At 41.9% G+C, this 15,644-nt stretch overlaps 1 protein-coding gene across 13 annotated transcripts in view; it reads left to right on the forward strand.

The window, feature by feature from the left end:
• Nucleotides 1-6,951: 6,951 nt before the first annotated feature.
• Nucleotides 6,952-15,644, forward strand: part of RP1 (RP1 axonemal microtubule associated) — a 335,045-nt gene continuing 326,352 nt past the window's right edge. For all 13 annotated transcript variants that reach the window (XM_046641544.1, XM_046641545.1, XM_046641549.1 and 10 more), the window contains exon 1: nt 6,952-7,045. The gene's annotated coding sequence lies outside the window, so the exon portion shown is untranslated. The remainder of the gene's footprint in view (nt 7,046-15,644) is intronic.

The raw sequence follows: 15,644 nt of genomic DNA on the forward strand, positions 1-15,644 counted from the left end.
TTTTCCATAATACGATACACTGCATGTGCAGCCATCATCTGGCTCTCGGCATCGCTCAGTGGATTGGGGCCCAGGGAACTGGCACAAAAATGCTAATACTCTGGCTACTGCCATTGCTGTGAGTGATAAGCTATTCTTCGTCTCCGACCCAGGAGTGTCATGATTTCTACCAGCATCCGTGAAACTGAGGCAGGCTAATGCATTTTCTGTTATTTCCTGTTTAGGAAAAGTTCAGATCCTTCACAGTTTTGGATGGTGCCACTAGTTCGTTTTATGACATTGAAAAAGTGAACAAATTAACATTTTTGGACCTGACTTCTAACACTTGTAACATGATAGATTTTTTCTAGCTGTTCTCTAAGATTCAAAGATTCACTTTAGTTTACCATTTCCTTTAGTTTACAGTGCTTAATACATCTCCAGTATCAAGTTTTCCTTTCTGCGGGTGACTGATGGAAGTCGGTAGAGGAAGGAGAATAAGCCCGGGAGGAAGGGGGAGAGGCGAAATGAGAAGACAGAACAATGGAGGGAAAATGAGAAAACTCACACTCTTTATATAAGGGTTTGAGATTATTCCAGAGCAATAAGCCACGTATGTGTCTAGTGTCTGGGCATTTTGCTCTAGGGTATTTCCCTTGAAGCAGGAGAAGAATCCTACAGACAAAATTTATCTTTAGCAGTAGACAAAGCAAGTAGTTAAAGGCTAGATAAGTTTTTAAAAATTTTACAAATTATGTAAATTATTTTGACTAGTCAAATCTACATAATAAACTAGTAAATTGTTTGCCTTTTTAAAGTGAGCTAGCGGTCCCACCATCCATCTGCACGTTCAAGGTAGAAGGCGGGAGGGGTGTCCCTAGGGTCTCCTCATCCACTCAGTAGACCTGCTCTGTTGATTATACTTGCACAGCCTCTCCCAGTTTAGTCCCCTGTCTCCATTCCCACCGCCCTCCTTAGTTCAAGCCTTTGTTACTTCTGATCCAATGCTTGGCAAAATGCTTTACATGTGGTAGGTGTATTAGTCTGGGTTTTGCAGAGAAACAGAACCAATAATGAAGAGATTTACTAGAAGGCATTGGCTCACATGATTATGCAGGCTGAGAAGTCCTAAGATCTGTAGTTGGCAAGCTGGAGACCCAGGAAAGCCAATGGTATAGTTCCAGTCTGAGACCAAGGAGAAGACCAATGTCCCGGGTTGAAGACAGTCAGGCAGAAACAGCGAATTCTACCTTTCTCAGCCTTTTTGTTCTATTCAGGCCTTCAAATGATTGGTTGAGGCCCACTCACATGGGAGAGGGCCATCTGCTTTACTCAGTCTACTGATTCAAATGATAGGCTTTTCCAGAAACACCCTGACAGACAACCCAGAATAATGTTTAACCATATATCTGGGCACTCTGTGGCCCAGTCAAGTTGACACATAAAATTAACCACCACCCAGGCAACTGTATTAATTTTCTATTGCTGCTGTAACAAATTATCACAAATTTAGTGACTCAGAACAACACAAACTTATCTTACACTTCTGGAGGTCAGTAGTCCAAAATGGTCTCAGTGGCTAAAATCAGGGTCTCCCAGAACTGTATTCCTTCTGGAAGCTTTAGGGGAGAATTGGTTCCTTGCCTTTTCTAGTTTCTAGGGTCTGCCTGCATTCCTTGAATTGTGGCCCCTTCCTCCATCTTCAGAGCATAGCATCTTCCAATCTCTGGCTGACTCTGACCTTCCTGCTTCTCTCTTGTAAGAATCCTTGTGATTACCTTGGGCCCACCTAGATGACCTGGGATAATCTTCTCTCTCAAGATTCTTGACTTACTCACATTTGCAAAGTCCCTTTTGCTATGTAACATAACATATACACAGTCCCAGGTATTAGGACATGGACATCTTTGGGGGACCATTATTCTGCCCCCTAATCAACAAATACTGCAATAAATACTACAACAAATAAATACTGTTGAGTTAAGGAACTATTAGTTTAATCAGTTAACTGGTTTCTTTAAATCCAGTTTCATTGCCTTCAAGGTCAACCACATTATCAGAATGGTAATTATAAAATAAATATCATGTCACTCCTCTGTTTAAACTTCTATAGAGATTTCTCACAGGCTGTAGTATAAATCCAAACTCCCATCATGGGGTGGTCCCTGCCCACCTTTCTAGCAGCCTCTTGCATGACCTCAATATATATATTAGGTTAAATGATATGAAATTACTGGTAATTAACCACTTTTAATTTACAAAAATAGCAATTTATACAGTTCAGCCTAACGTCACCATTAACCACATTGATATACTGATCTTAATTGTCTCCAGGCACCAAGGTTTCTCCCGCTTCCATGTATTCACATGTGATCTTCTTCCCTCCTTTATATAAATATATCCCAAATTTTTGCACAAATTGTGAAGTACTTAAAGTAACAAGATTGTGAGTGGTTTTTTATTTGATCCTCAGGACAAAAAACAGTCTGAGCATCGCTTTATTTCTGCTGACTATCTCCCTCTCAATATCATGATTTTGCATCCTATGTTACATCGAGACCTTTCCCGCCAGTGAAGGCTGAGGCCAGGCTGGCATGTAGTATCCATGCAAAGAGAGGATGAGGCCGACAAATTTTCTTCAATCAGCTATACATTTGTTTGGGGGCTCATTGATTTTGTAATCCTCACGATGTTTGTACCCAAACAGGCCCTCAACAACAGTTTGCTGAAATGAAAATAATTCCCTTTGCTACATTGTTTACTTAGACCTTGAACTTTATTGTGACCATGTGTATATCGCAGCTGCCTCTCAGCCGATTAAAGAGTCAAGACGCCAAGTCTGAGATCAGCCTCTGCTACTAAAGGGGCATTTGATCTCAGGAAAAAGCTCGCTCTCTGTGGACCCAATGTCCCTACCCACGAGACCAAGTTCCCTCTCGCTCCGCCCCTCTGTCCTGTGTTATTCTTCAGTCGGCCAGCTCCTCGGTGATATTGCCACTGCCTAGAGCTGTGCCGGGGCTGTTGTGTGACTTAACTCTGAGGAGGGTGGAGGGAGCGACACGTTCTTGGTAACTGTGCGGTCTCTTCGATTGATGGGGTTGAAGAGTAGACTGGAGTGCTTTCTGTTTACATTGCACATTGCGTCATTCTCTGTTGTGACATGCCAGTGAGAATCTGACTTTATGATCTGGTGATGTTGCTATTCTTTAAAGTAAGAAGTTATGCTTTATATAAGAGCATATCGAAGCGTTTTACTGGAACCTTTTTCAAATAGTCACTAAAGTAACTCTGATTCAGTGAAGATCTTGTAGACATACCCTCTTTATGACTGATACTCTGCTGGGAGCTTTCAATTGTATTGTTTAAGAATCAGAAAAAATTCTGCAGGGAGGGATTGTTAGCCCCATTTTAAAACTGGGGCTTAGAGAAATTAAGGGCATTGTCTAAATTCCTTTACTGAAAAAGACAAAGTCCTAGTTCATATATGTAATTTCTTTAATGAGATGTAAAATAGATAAATAGATGAATAAATAAATACATAAATAAAAGTATGTTCAGTACCTAACACTCATTAAAATATTCTTCAGAACATCTCTGGAAGATAGGTCAGAAGTATTTTCTTCATTCTATGGTTTGTGGGACATTTTAGATGAGGTAGAAATGAAATCATTTGCCTACCTGCATATCAGTAGAAAAACTGGCCATTTGGCGATTACATTCCTGTAAGTAATTAGTAATATTCTTTTAGACAGAGCTAATTGCTCCAAATGAAAGAACACGGTGACATGCTCTACAGTGACTGGGGTAGGGTGAGCTGAGGTCAGCCAGGCCAGCCTCGGAAGACCTTAGGAGTGACCTCAGTAAGGAGGAGGAAATAGCCATGTGCATGTCTAGGGAAAAAGCAGCCCACGGTGTGCAAAGCCCTTGAAGGGGTTAAGACACTAAAGGAGAGGACAGGAACCTCAGCGGTTGTTTACTTGTAGCACTGGGCACTGTCTGCAACAGTGTTACTGGTGAGATTACTTGTGAATTGCCTACCATCCCTCTAGGAATATAAACTCCAAGTGGCCAGGGACTCTGCTGACCCATTACTGCTCTGTTCAAGCACCAGTGTTGGAACAGCACAGCGTCTGGCATATAGCAGCTACACAGAAATATCAAAAAAAATGCTAAGTGTAGGAGGGTGGAGAGTGGGCGAATTGGGTGAAACTGGTTAAAAGTACGAACTTCCAGTTATAAGATAGATAAGTCCTGGGGATAAAGCACAGCATGGCGACTATATATTTGAAAGTTGCCAAGAGAGTAGATCCTAAAAGTTCTCACCATGGAAAAAAAACTGCAACTACATGAGTTGATGGATGTTAACTAAGCTTATTGTGGTAATCATTTCACAATACATACATATATCAAATCATTATGTTGTATTCCTTAAACTAATACAATATGGATGTCAATTATATCTCGTTAAAGCTGGGGGAGAAAATCCTAGGTGTAGAAAAGTCTATCCAACCCAGCTGCTCACTTTGCGGACGAGTTGACAGACGCCCAGCAGAGGCAGAAAGACTTCCAGTAGGCGTGGGACCGGATCTAGGTTTCTGGCTGGCTGGCCTCCGATTTTTCCACTGCACCATCCTGCCCCCTGCTGCTTAGCTTTACAAGAAATGGTGTTTCACAAGGTACAGGTCATTCCAGATAGAACTTCTTGCTCTCTGAAATTTTCATTCTAAGGTCACATTTAAAAGAATTTTGCTTCTTGTGTGTTCCACCTCAAAAAAAGACATTTTCTACATAGAGGAGAAAGCCAAACAGATTGTGCCTTTGCTGTAAGCATTAAAACTAATATGAGACTACAGCTCAAGAGTAAAAAAACTCCAAACAACCTGATTAAAAAATGGGCAAAGGACTTGAACAGACATTTCTCCAAAGAAGATATACAAATGGCTAGTAGGTATATGAAAAGATGTTCAAAACCATTAATTATCAGGGAAATGAAAATCAAAACTACAATGAGACTCACATCACACATGTAGGATGACTATCATTAAAAAAAAAAGAGTTAAGTGTTTGGTGGGTGAGGTTGTGGAGAAATTACAGCCCTGGTACACCATTGGTGTGACTGGAAAATAGTGCAGCAGCGATGGAAAACAGTTTGGAGATTCCTCAAAAAATTAAAAGTAGAACTACCATACGATCCAGCAATCCTGCTTCTGGGTATATATCCAAAAGTATCGAAACCAGGACCTCAAAGAGATATCTACACTCCGGTGTTCATTGCAGTATTATTCACGGTAGCTGAGATATGGCAACATCCCAAATGTTCATTGACAAATGAATGGATAAAGAAAATGAGGTACGTACATACAGTGGAAACCTATTCAACCTTAAAAAAGAAGGAAATCCTGCCATTTGCAAGAACATGGGTGAACCTGCAGGACATTATGCTAAGTGAAGTAAGCCAGACACAGAATGACAAATACTGTATGATTCCACTTATATGAGATATCTAAAATAGTCAAACTCATAAAAGCAGAGAATACAGTAGTGATTGTTAGGGGCTGGAGGTGGAGGAAATGGACAATTGTTTAAATGGTTATAAAAGTTTCTGTTATGCTAAATGAATAAGTTCTAGAAATCTACTGTACAGCATAGTGCCTATAGTTAACATTGTGGTAGGGTGTACTTGTTGAAAGCATAGATATCATGTTAAGTATTTTTACCAGGAATAAAAGGGACACAAGGAGACTCTGGGAGGTGATGGATCTGTCTGTTCCCTCGATTGTGGTGATAGTATCACTGGTGTTTGCATATATCCAAACTTATCAAATTGTATACATTAAATATATGCAGTTCCTTTTATTTCAATTTATACCTCAATAAAGTTGTTTAAAAAACCCACAAAACACTCTGAGACCTTCAACCAGGAGTTCTGGTGACCAAAATGAAGGTAATGATGATGACAAGTGACTTGATACACTTCTCACCCTCCAAGGCCCCCACCTTCTAGGAGGCCTGCATTGCTGTATTCTAAGGTCACATTTGAAAGAACTTTGCTTCTATCTCTGTGTGGCCTGAATAGGTATTTATATGGATGTTGAGAAAAAACGTGAAAAGTAGAGGTAATACGTGCATATTTATAGTCATGCAGTATAAAAGATGACTGGCTTGTGAACTCGTGGAAGTCACACAGGTTTTCTTGGCAGGCCATGTCTTAAATGGAGCAGGCTCTTAATAAATGTCTGTTGGGTCCCACACCATGGCATAGTGGTTCAGTTTGGTGCACTCCACTTCAGTGGCCTGGGTTCACGGGTTTGGATACCAGGCGTGGACCTACACCACTCATCAGCCATCCTGTGGTGGTGACCCACATATAAAGTGGAGGGGGATTGGCATGGATGTTAGCTCAGGGTTAATCTTCCTCAGCAAAAACAAGTCTGTTGATTTAACCAATTTGCCTGTTAGAGGGACTTGAACTCCACTTCTTGGTGTCTACTAAACTAAAACAGACACACTTTTCAAGATAAATATTCAAAATATCAACATCAAAATAAGGTAAAAAACTCACCTGTTCACATGCTACATTATATTTATATGCCACAAAAGACCTATTGACTAGAAAATGAAAAAAATAGGTTCTTTTGTTGGTCACTTAAGAAAATTTAATTGCATTTAGACTAGGCTATTTTGTTGGATGTTATAGGCAACTGAAAAGACAAGAAAAACAGTTGTATGTGCTGTAGTCTGTACATTTCTGTATCAGAATAAGAGGAATCTACTCACTGATACCTAATAACAGTCATGAATCTCAGGCCAGCTCTATTCTCTGCCCGTGTGTGTTTGGGGAGTTGTGTGAAGTGTTTGCTGTCACTACAGGCAACCTGGGTGACAGTGCAAACATCACTGTTCCCTTTGCCCAGCACAAACAGAACCTAGGTTGTTTTCTAAACAGCATCTGAGCAACAGGCCCCCAGGGACGCCAGACCCATTCTCTGATTGCTCCAAACTGTAGCTGTCTTATTAAGACATTCTGGAAGGAACTGAGGAATTTCTACATACATTTTGGAAACAGGTGAAATATGTACCTTTTTTCTCCTTGTCTTTTTTGTAGTGAATGGTAATTAAGATTTTAAGTTTTATATTTAGGTTTTCAAAAAGGAGGATATCTTTCATTTTTATTTAAATATGGAAGATTGCTTAATGGTATGGAAAATATGCCAAAGACGATAAAGAAAGCAGGAAAGGCCTGAGCTAAATAATTTTTAGTCTTGGTTGCTGTGGGGAAGGTGAGTGAACTTATTTTCCTTGCGGGGGCATTTCTGCCGATGTTTCCAAGATATTCTAGCTTTCAGAGGTTGTGTGGACAACTTCCTCATGTTCGAGAGCCTGTGGGCCATGCACAGGTCCTGGGACTTCATCTTTAAAGCACTGGGGCACCACTGGAGGGTGTTTGGCAGAGGAATATTATGAACAGTCTTAGTCTTTAGAAATAATAGCTGACATGTATTAACTATGGAGGCAAACAGGAGACTGGTTCACAGGGGGCCGGGCCAGAAGGGTGCCTGAAGGCTAGTTAGGAGGCTGTCGAGACACTGTGATATGGGATGACTCCTATGGACCAAGAAGAGCTAGATCAAAGAACAGGAAAAGAATATGCAGAGCATGAGATGGAGCGGGGATGTATTTAGGGACTTAGCCCCCTAATGGGAGAAGGAGGAGTTTAACATGGCTCCGTGGTTTCAAACTTGAGTGACATTAATTTCTCATATTCTTGTGACTGTAATTTTTCATGTTCAATTCAATTAGTAGCATTCAAGTGCAAACATATTCTTAGTCTGCAGAACAGGTAAATTGAGAGGCGAAGCTTCGGGGGCATCATGGCAAGAACACAGGATGTGGAATCAGAGAGGGTGGGTCTGAGCTGGAAGCCAGCTCTTCCCGGGTGTGTACCTACAGATAAGTGCCTCAGAGCTCCTCACACAGTAAACTGAAGTGCCGCATGAATGTTAGTTATTACCTTAGATTTTTTTCTCACAGGTTGAAGCAAAAGTTTGTTTTTATTTCAACTTAGTCACTACCTGTCTGACTGCTGTGGACCTGGAAGGAGCATTAGGGATCCACCGAGTCTGTCTGGCTCATTACAGATGTGAGACGGGCCAGGAGTCTTAGAGTAGGTGCTGGAAGAGTGCTGGCAGGAAGCCCCTCTCCTAACTCACTCTGCTGTGTTCACTGTGCACACTCCCCAAATGGGAAGAACGTCGCTGGTCCCCAAGGTTTCTGCGTGGAGGCAGTATTGCATAGTGGTTCAGAATGCCTGCACCAAATCCTTCACCCTGTGCGAGTTCTTTCACCTCTTCCCTCCTGTTTCCACGTCTGTAAATTGCGAATGAGAATGGTAGGACTGTGGAAAGCCACCACATACAGTGCTCAGCACCCAATATATAAACAAATAGATATTATTTGCTTGGGTCTGACATGCTGACGTTGTCCAATTGAGGAGCCCCATACAGCCTTTGGCACATTTGGTGACATCTCTACGTAGGTGGCATTCAGTGGCTTCACATGGGGCTAGAAGTGGAGCCTCCATGTGGGGATGTAGGCATGTGGCTGGCTCTAGTACTCCTCTCAGCATTGGAGGGCTACATGGGGGCCTCAGGAGGTGTGACAAAGACCTTGGATGCTAAACATACCACAGCTGAGTAGGGGAGCACATTGCAGCGAAACTGTTTGAGTGGTGGGTTGTGTCATTGGATGAGCCACGTTACGCTAGAGACGTGGTTCCTGAGAAGAGGGGTCTGTCAGTCTGGCCAAACAGACTGAAAACTGAATCTAGCAAAAGCTTCCACTATTAAAGCTTCTTAATAAATCACCAACCTCCTTATCTCATTTGGTATCTTTGAAATTAATGGTATACTTTCCTAAGAAGATGCTATGAAATCACTTTCTTCCTTATGGCCAGCGAGAATTTATATACTTAAAATTTTTAATGTAGATTCTGAGTAAACTCAGTGATTGTTTTAATTACTTGCCATCAGCACCATAGCAAGAGGTGTTTAGTTTCTGTTTATATTTACTTTATTTAGTATCTTAGAATCATTTAATGGCAACACAACATAAAAGCCAAACAGCACCTTAGAAACTTGTAAACACGATGAAGACCTGAGCACTACCACAGATGAAGGATTCCTTCAGTACAAGGAAATGCTAGAGAAGTTGGCAGGCAAGACTCAGCTCAAGTTGTATAGAGAGTAAAAGTACAGATGGTCAGCTTATAAAGAAACAGGTTGTGGCATTTCAGGTGATTAAATGACAGAGTGTGTAAACTCTGGCCATTGGATTGTTTTGTTCCAAGTTGACTGACTTTGTCACAAAAGAATTTCTGTAACATCAAACAGAAAAAAGATCAATAACAAATATCATTGCTAGAACATTCTATGAATAAAGTTCTGCTTTCTAGGCATGGTCGGTGAATACCATATTCCAACGAATTATTTCTCCTGATAACAAATGAATTAATACCATGATATCATACATACAAGAACTATACTCAGATAATGGAAATACACTCAAATATAAATGAAAATAATTTTTGTTTTTCTTTGAGAAGGTATTTCAAATCTTTATAGCATTTAGGGACGTTAATATAAATATCACTTATCACAACAAAGTACCGTAGCTACAGAAGCTATATGAGATTGGCTGTCGAATGAATGGATGGTCCCCAACTTGCCTAGAGAAAGATGAGGTCCTAATAGTTAATATTAAGTAATTTAAAATGAATCTTCCTGAAAAACTCAGCAGGTTTTCTATTACTCAAATGATTCAAAACTCAGAATTTCAAATTTCTTGTCTTAGGTATGTTCATATGTGAAACTAGTAAATATGGGTATAACATTTTTCATTAAGAAAATGAATACTGATTGATGATTGCTTTTTATTAAAAAATTGCTTATTCACATTTGAAGTTACCTGATGTTTCAGAGAAGGCACCTGTGATGAGTATATTGAAATGATAACATTTGTCTTTGCTATATAAACTAGTCTCTGGGATAAAAGAAATATTTTTAGTAACATTAGGGTTGATGATGTAGTACTATAAATTTATGATTATCTGATTTCAATATTAATTCATCAAAAAAGAATTTTCATAGATGCTTTTTCAGATGGCATCGTCTTCAACATAGAAGAAAGAAGCAGTTTTCCAAAAGTCTTTGAAGGTCCCCAAGGAAGTTCTGTGTAAAGAACACGGGTCCAGGCAAACACCTTCTATTTCTCCAGGTTTTGTCCTGAATGAGTGATGCAGGTACTGGTCAACCAGGCAGGCCATGGAGGCACCCTTTATTGAGGTCCCTGGTGGGCCCAAGTCCTGTAACACTCAAGATGTCACAGTAGCAACTGTGGTCTTTTCCCTTAAGTCCACACCCTCTTATCTGCCACTTAAGTTTTACCACTCCAATAGGGAGGAAAACAGTATTCCCTGAAAGCCCAGAGCAGAAGGGGCAGTGCTCGGAGTTGGCTCTGACTGCTACGTGGCTTCCTAAGGAGACTGGAAGTTGGGAACAGGCTGAGAGGGCCTCTTGTCCCCTCAGTCATACTGGAAAGCTGGATTTCTGAGTGTGCTGGCTTGTTAGCATGGGCGTCTCAAAGAGAACCATAGTGCAAGGGAGTGTCATTTATCTCCCTGGGTTGGTTCTCCATTTTCATCTGTGTGATACAGATAAAATACCTCTCTTGGAGGGTTTTTTGATATTTAAGAGCCCAGCACATTTTAAATGCCTTACAACTGTTATCTGTTATTACTATTATGTTGATACCCAGATCTTCAAACTTGGCCCCAAGGCCCATACATTTATCTAACAAATGGAAATAGCAGAAAGGACTAATCTGTAAGCAGCAATACCAGCTATTTCATTAGAAATGTGAGTAAACTCATCCCAGAAGGAGCTACCTCAAGGTATATTGATGAGTTAGACTTGGTGGCCCACGGCTTTTCCTCACAGAAATAAGGACTCTCCCTAGAATACCCCAGGGCAGGTCTCCTGTGGGTGGGGCTGGGCAGCTTCCCTCCCTGTTCTGGTATTGGCCATCAGGAATGTCAAGGCTGGTGAGCACAGGGAACAAGACCTATTGGAGGGATTTATGGCAGTGGTCTTCAAACTCTGGAGGCCTGTTTTCTTAATGTAGACTTTTTTACTAGAAGGAATTCCCTACTTTGGTCATTATAGGGTCTGATGATGACACTAAAGTGAATGCCATCATTTCTGGAGTGCCTGGCGGTGTCAGGCACCTGGCATGTTTTATGGCAGAAGGGTGGGACATGGACTCTGGAGCCAGGCCCCGCCTGGGTTTGAAACCTAGATCTATTGCTTCATAGCACAAACACGGGCAAGTTACCTAAGCTCTCGAAGATATAGTTTCCCTCTTGAGAAAACAGGGAGAGTAGTAGCACTGACCTTGGAAGGTTGGTGTGAAAATAGTAAGGATTGCTCAGTAAGTGTTGCTGTCACTATCTCATGTCACTGTCATGAAATCTTGGTGGTCATTGTGTTAGCTCCACTTCACAGACCATGAAACCAGGCTCAGAGACTTAGCTAAACTCAGTAGCACTCGTTGAGTAAGTGGAGGGGTTTGCTTTGGGTTAAAGGAAAATTGCAGCCACTTCCACTTTGAACCTTACAATTCTGTTTTTCTCTAGTTACCAACACCATCAGTTTTGAGCAAGCCAATTTTATTTGACTTGAGGCCCAAAAGAGCTGACCAATTCCTTGTGATGTGAGGTGCTGTGCATTTTCTAGTCCAGCCTCTTTGAGGAGGCAAAGAACTCTGTGAGAAGCCAGCAGAGCTTGCAAGGTTGTTGATTCCTCTAACGTGTGGGTTATTATCTGCAGGACCAGCAGGAAGGGGACATGGGGAAATCTCCAGCTTCTCAAGAGGAAGCTGTTAACAGACATTAGTATGTCAGTTGGATGGGATTTGCAGGTGGCAGAGAATTTCTATAGACTATGAGTTGTTAGGTGTGTCTTGGAAAGAAGAGTGAGTACTGATCCACTCAGCGTGTGAGGTCCTAGGAAGACTGCAGTGTACAAAACAGATGGGCCTGCTCATAGAGCTGATCTGCAAGCAGCTAAAATCCGAACAGGCCCAAAGCCCTTATACGGATCCATTAGCTTGTAGGGACTCTGCCCAGATGTCAGGGTTGCTTCATTCTTCCCTGATACGGGCATGATGAGAGAGAATTCACAAAGTCCATCAACAAAATACATGTGGTTAAGGGCTTGAGAGAAACACAGCCCTTAACTCTTATTCTCTGGGGCCACGGACCTGGGTTTAGAGGGCTCTGGGTTGTTCAAGACCTTGTGTCTTGTCAGGTGGACACTTTGTTTATTAGTGTCCTAGAGCTGTCTTAACTAAGCACCATAGACTGGGTGATGTAAGCAACAGAAATTTATTGTCTCATAGTTCTAGAGACTAGAAGTCCAAGATCAAGGTGTCAGCAGGGTGGGTTCCTTCTGCGGGCTGTGAGGGAGAATGTGTTTCACGCCTGGGGTTTGCCGGCAGTATTTGGTGTTCCTTGGCTTGTAGAAGTATCACCCTAATCTCTGCCACTACCTTTGCATGGCAGTCTTCCTGTGTGTGTCTTTATCCAAGTTTCTCCTTTTTATAAGGAAACCAGTCAAATTGGCCTAGGGCCCCCAACCCCCTCACTCCAGTATGACCTCTTCTTGACTAATTACATCTGCAGCAACCCTTTTTCCAAATAAGGTCACGTTCTGAGGAACTGTGAAGGTTAGGCCTTCAATGTATAAATTTGGGGATGGGACACAATTCAACACTTCATGCAATCCCTTTTCCTAACAATAGTCTTTACCTCCTCTCAAACTTAATCAATGTGTTCTCCAGATAGAGAGGGAGCCGGGAACACTTAAATCCCTGCTTCAGAAAGCAGTGAGCTCACCCTAAGCTCTCCTAGAGGTAGGTCAGGATGCTAAAGTTTAATAGACCCTATGCGTTCCTCCTTCCAAATCACCCAAAGGAAAGCTCACATTTTTAGCGTGTGCTCTCTGAGGAGAGAAGGATCTGGCAAGGCAAAGCCCCACCCCTCTCTTTCCTTCTCGGCCTTGGGGAAAGACTGGCCAGAGCAGGTGATAGTCAGATCAAAGCTGTTCAATTTGAGAATCTCCACCTGGTGGCTGTCTATTAGAGCCTTTCTTCTTAAGAGCTGTCTTAATTCAGTTAGTTACTTTGCTCCTATTTGAACTGTGGTTTTGTAACCTGAAACGGTCCCAAGAGAGCTGTGGTGGGTTGGCCGTAAAAAGAGCCACAGCTGAGCTCAGAGCTGCTTCAGTCTCTCCAGACCCTGGGCCTCCACTCCACTTATTTCAAAGTGAAATAAAGGGAAGAGAGAAGAGATTTAATGCTGGCAAATTGTATACAAAGGGCTCAAACCAGCAACTATTACAAGCCACAGAAACAAAACAACCTTACAGGGCAGGTAAAGTGTGCTGAATTAGATATAACTAACGGAGTAGGAGGGTTCTCAGAGCCTGAGGTGCACTGTGGGGAGCGTCGGCTGAGGTAAGTGTTGGAGGGGAGACACTTAGAGGCTTGCTCCCACCCTAGCAGGAGGCCAGGGGAAAATGGAGCTTACCAGTCCGCATGCAAGACCTGGCTGCAGCTCCGGGTTCCCCCTCAGCCCTGGAGGTTCCCTGAATTTCTTACAGTGGATCTGAATACTTAAATTATATCTCAAAAGGCAATCTGACTTTTGCTTCTCCAAAGACAAATCTTAAAGGAAAAACTCTTCATTATAGGCAATTATTTTGTCTCTTACATCTAATGACTATTTGACATATTTTGTCAAACTTTTGTAAGTCGCAGAATGTACTATTGTTACTCATCAGTTAAGGTCTTTAGACATAGAGGGATGCCTACGCTTGGCAAAATGAGTAGAGAACTGCCATTATATTTTGGTAAAAGGGCCAATTTAACAGGGCATCAATATCTAAGCAATTTTTTATAGATCCAAATGCCTTTCAGGAAACTACAAAAGGCTTCATTTTTTACCACATAATTCACAGCTTATCAAGGTCATAGGCATTTCACTTATTATCAAGAGACTTCCTGAGGAAAACTAAAAATATAGGCATGCAGGCTTCCAGAACTTTACTTTTTAATAGGTGGGATGGAGAAGGAAAAATGTTCCTACTGGTTTTGAGGTAATTATTTTCAGCGTAATGGTCTTTGAATGCAGTAAGCAATGGGAGGCTAGACCTCACTTTGTAGATTCAGGAAAAAAAATCACTCTGTGTGGGAGAAGAATCTATTATAAGGTCATGGATTTGTAAATGTTTCACAAAATTGTGGGGTCCTCTGAGGCATTTCTGTAAACTATTTAGAAGAAATGTTTGTGGTTTGTGTTATCTACTTGTGGTTGCTTCATTAAATCAGGCATTGCCCAAATACCTAAACTATTGATTTTCTTGTCTGTATGTGTGTGCTGGTGGTGGGGAGGCAGAGGGAGATTTGTCTCTAGCCTAATGCCTGGCACATAGTAGCTGCTTCTCTCAGATAATTCTGGCTGCACAAAATTGAAACATAAAAAAATAGACAAATATATTTCATATTAAAAAATGTGAATATACACTCCAGGACTGGTATGGTGGATCTACAATGCTGAGATCCAGAATTATGCCATCTTTTCACTCTGCTGTGACTGGCTACCATTCCCAAGGTCCCCTTGAGTCTCAGATTACTGCTGGCGCTCCAGCCATTGAACCATATTCTAGGATGGAGAGGGGAAAGGTGGGAAAAAAAGAACCTCTCCCTATTCAGGAGTCTTCATGAAAGAAGCATACAACACTACCGCTTCCAGCACAGTGGATGGATCAATGACATGGTCACAGGTGGCTGCAGCCAAGACTGGGAAATGTGCTTGGCTAAAAAACAGCTAGAATCCTCTTATTAAAAAGAAAGGAAGGGGCTGTCCCCGTGGCCGAGTGGTTGAGTTCACGTGCTCCGCTGTGGCAGCCTGGGGTTTCACTTGTTCGGATCCTGGGTGCGGACATGGCACTGCTCATCAGGCCATGTTGAGGCGGTGTCCCATATGCCACAACTAGAAGGACCTGCAGCTAGGATATACAACTATGTACTGGGGGGGATGTGGGGAGATAAAGCAGGAAAAAAAAAAAAAGAAAGAAAGGAAGGGGCTGGCTCAGTGGTACAGTGGTTAAGTTCACATGTTCTGCTTCAGTGGCCCTGGGTTCACCAGTTTGGATCCTGGGTGTGGACCTAGCACTGCTCATCAAGCCATGCTGAGGCGATGTCCCACATAGCAGAACTAGAAGGACCTACAACTAGAATATACAACCATGTGCTGAGACTTTGGCGAGAAGAAGAAAACAGATAAAAAGATTGGCAACAGATGTTAGCTCAGGGCCAATCTTAAAAAAAAAAAAAGAAGGAAAGAATGGATTTTGAGATAATAGCTAGCAATCCCTGCTAGACAGCTCAAAAAATACTTGTTGATTGATTTGGATCAATTGGCCAGAAGTGGTGTACATAAGATATTTTGGCGATTGATATTCTCTTATGAAAAACTGGGTAGGAAGCTTCCGTACCTCACAGTGTAATAAGCATGGGACTTTGGAGAGAGAATGCTTGGGCTGAACACA

The sequence above is a fragment of the Equus quagga genome, chromosome 16 (genome assembly GCF_021613505.1).
Source record: "Equus quagga isolate Etosha38 chromosome 16, UCLA_HA_Equagga_1.0, whole genome shotgun sequence".
NCBI lineage: Eukaryota > Metazoa > Chordata > Mammalia > Perissodactyla > Equidae > Equus > Equus quagga.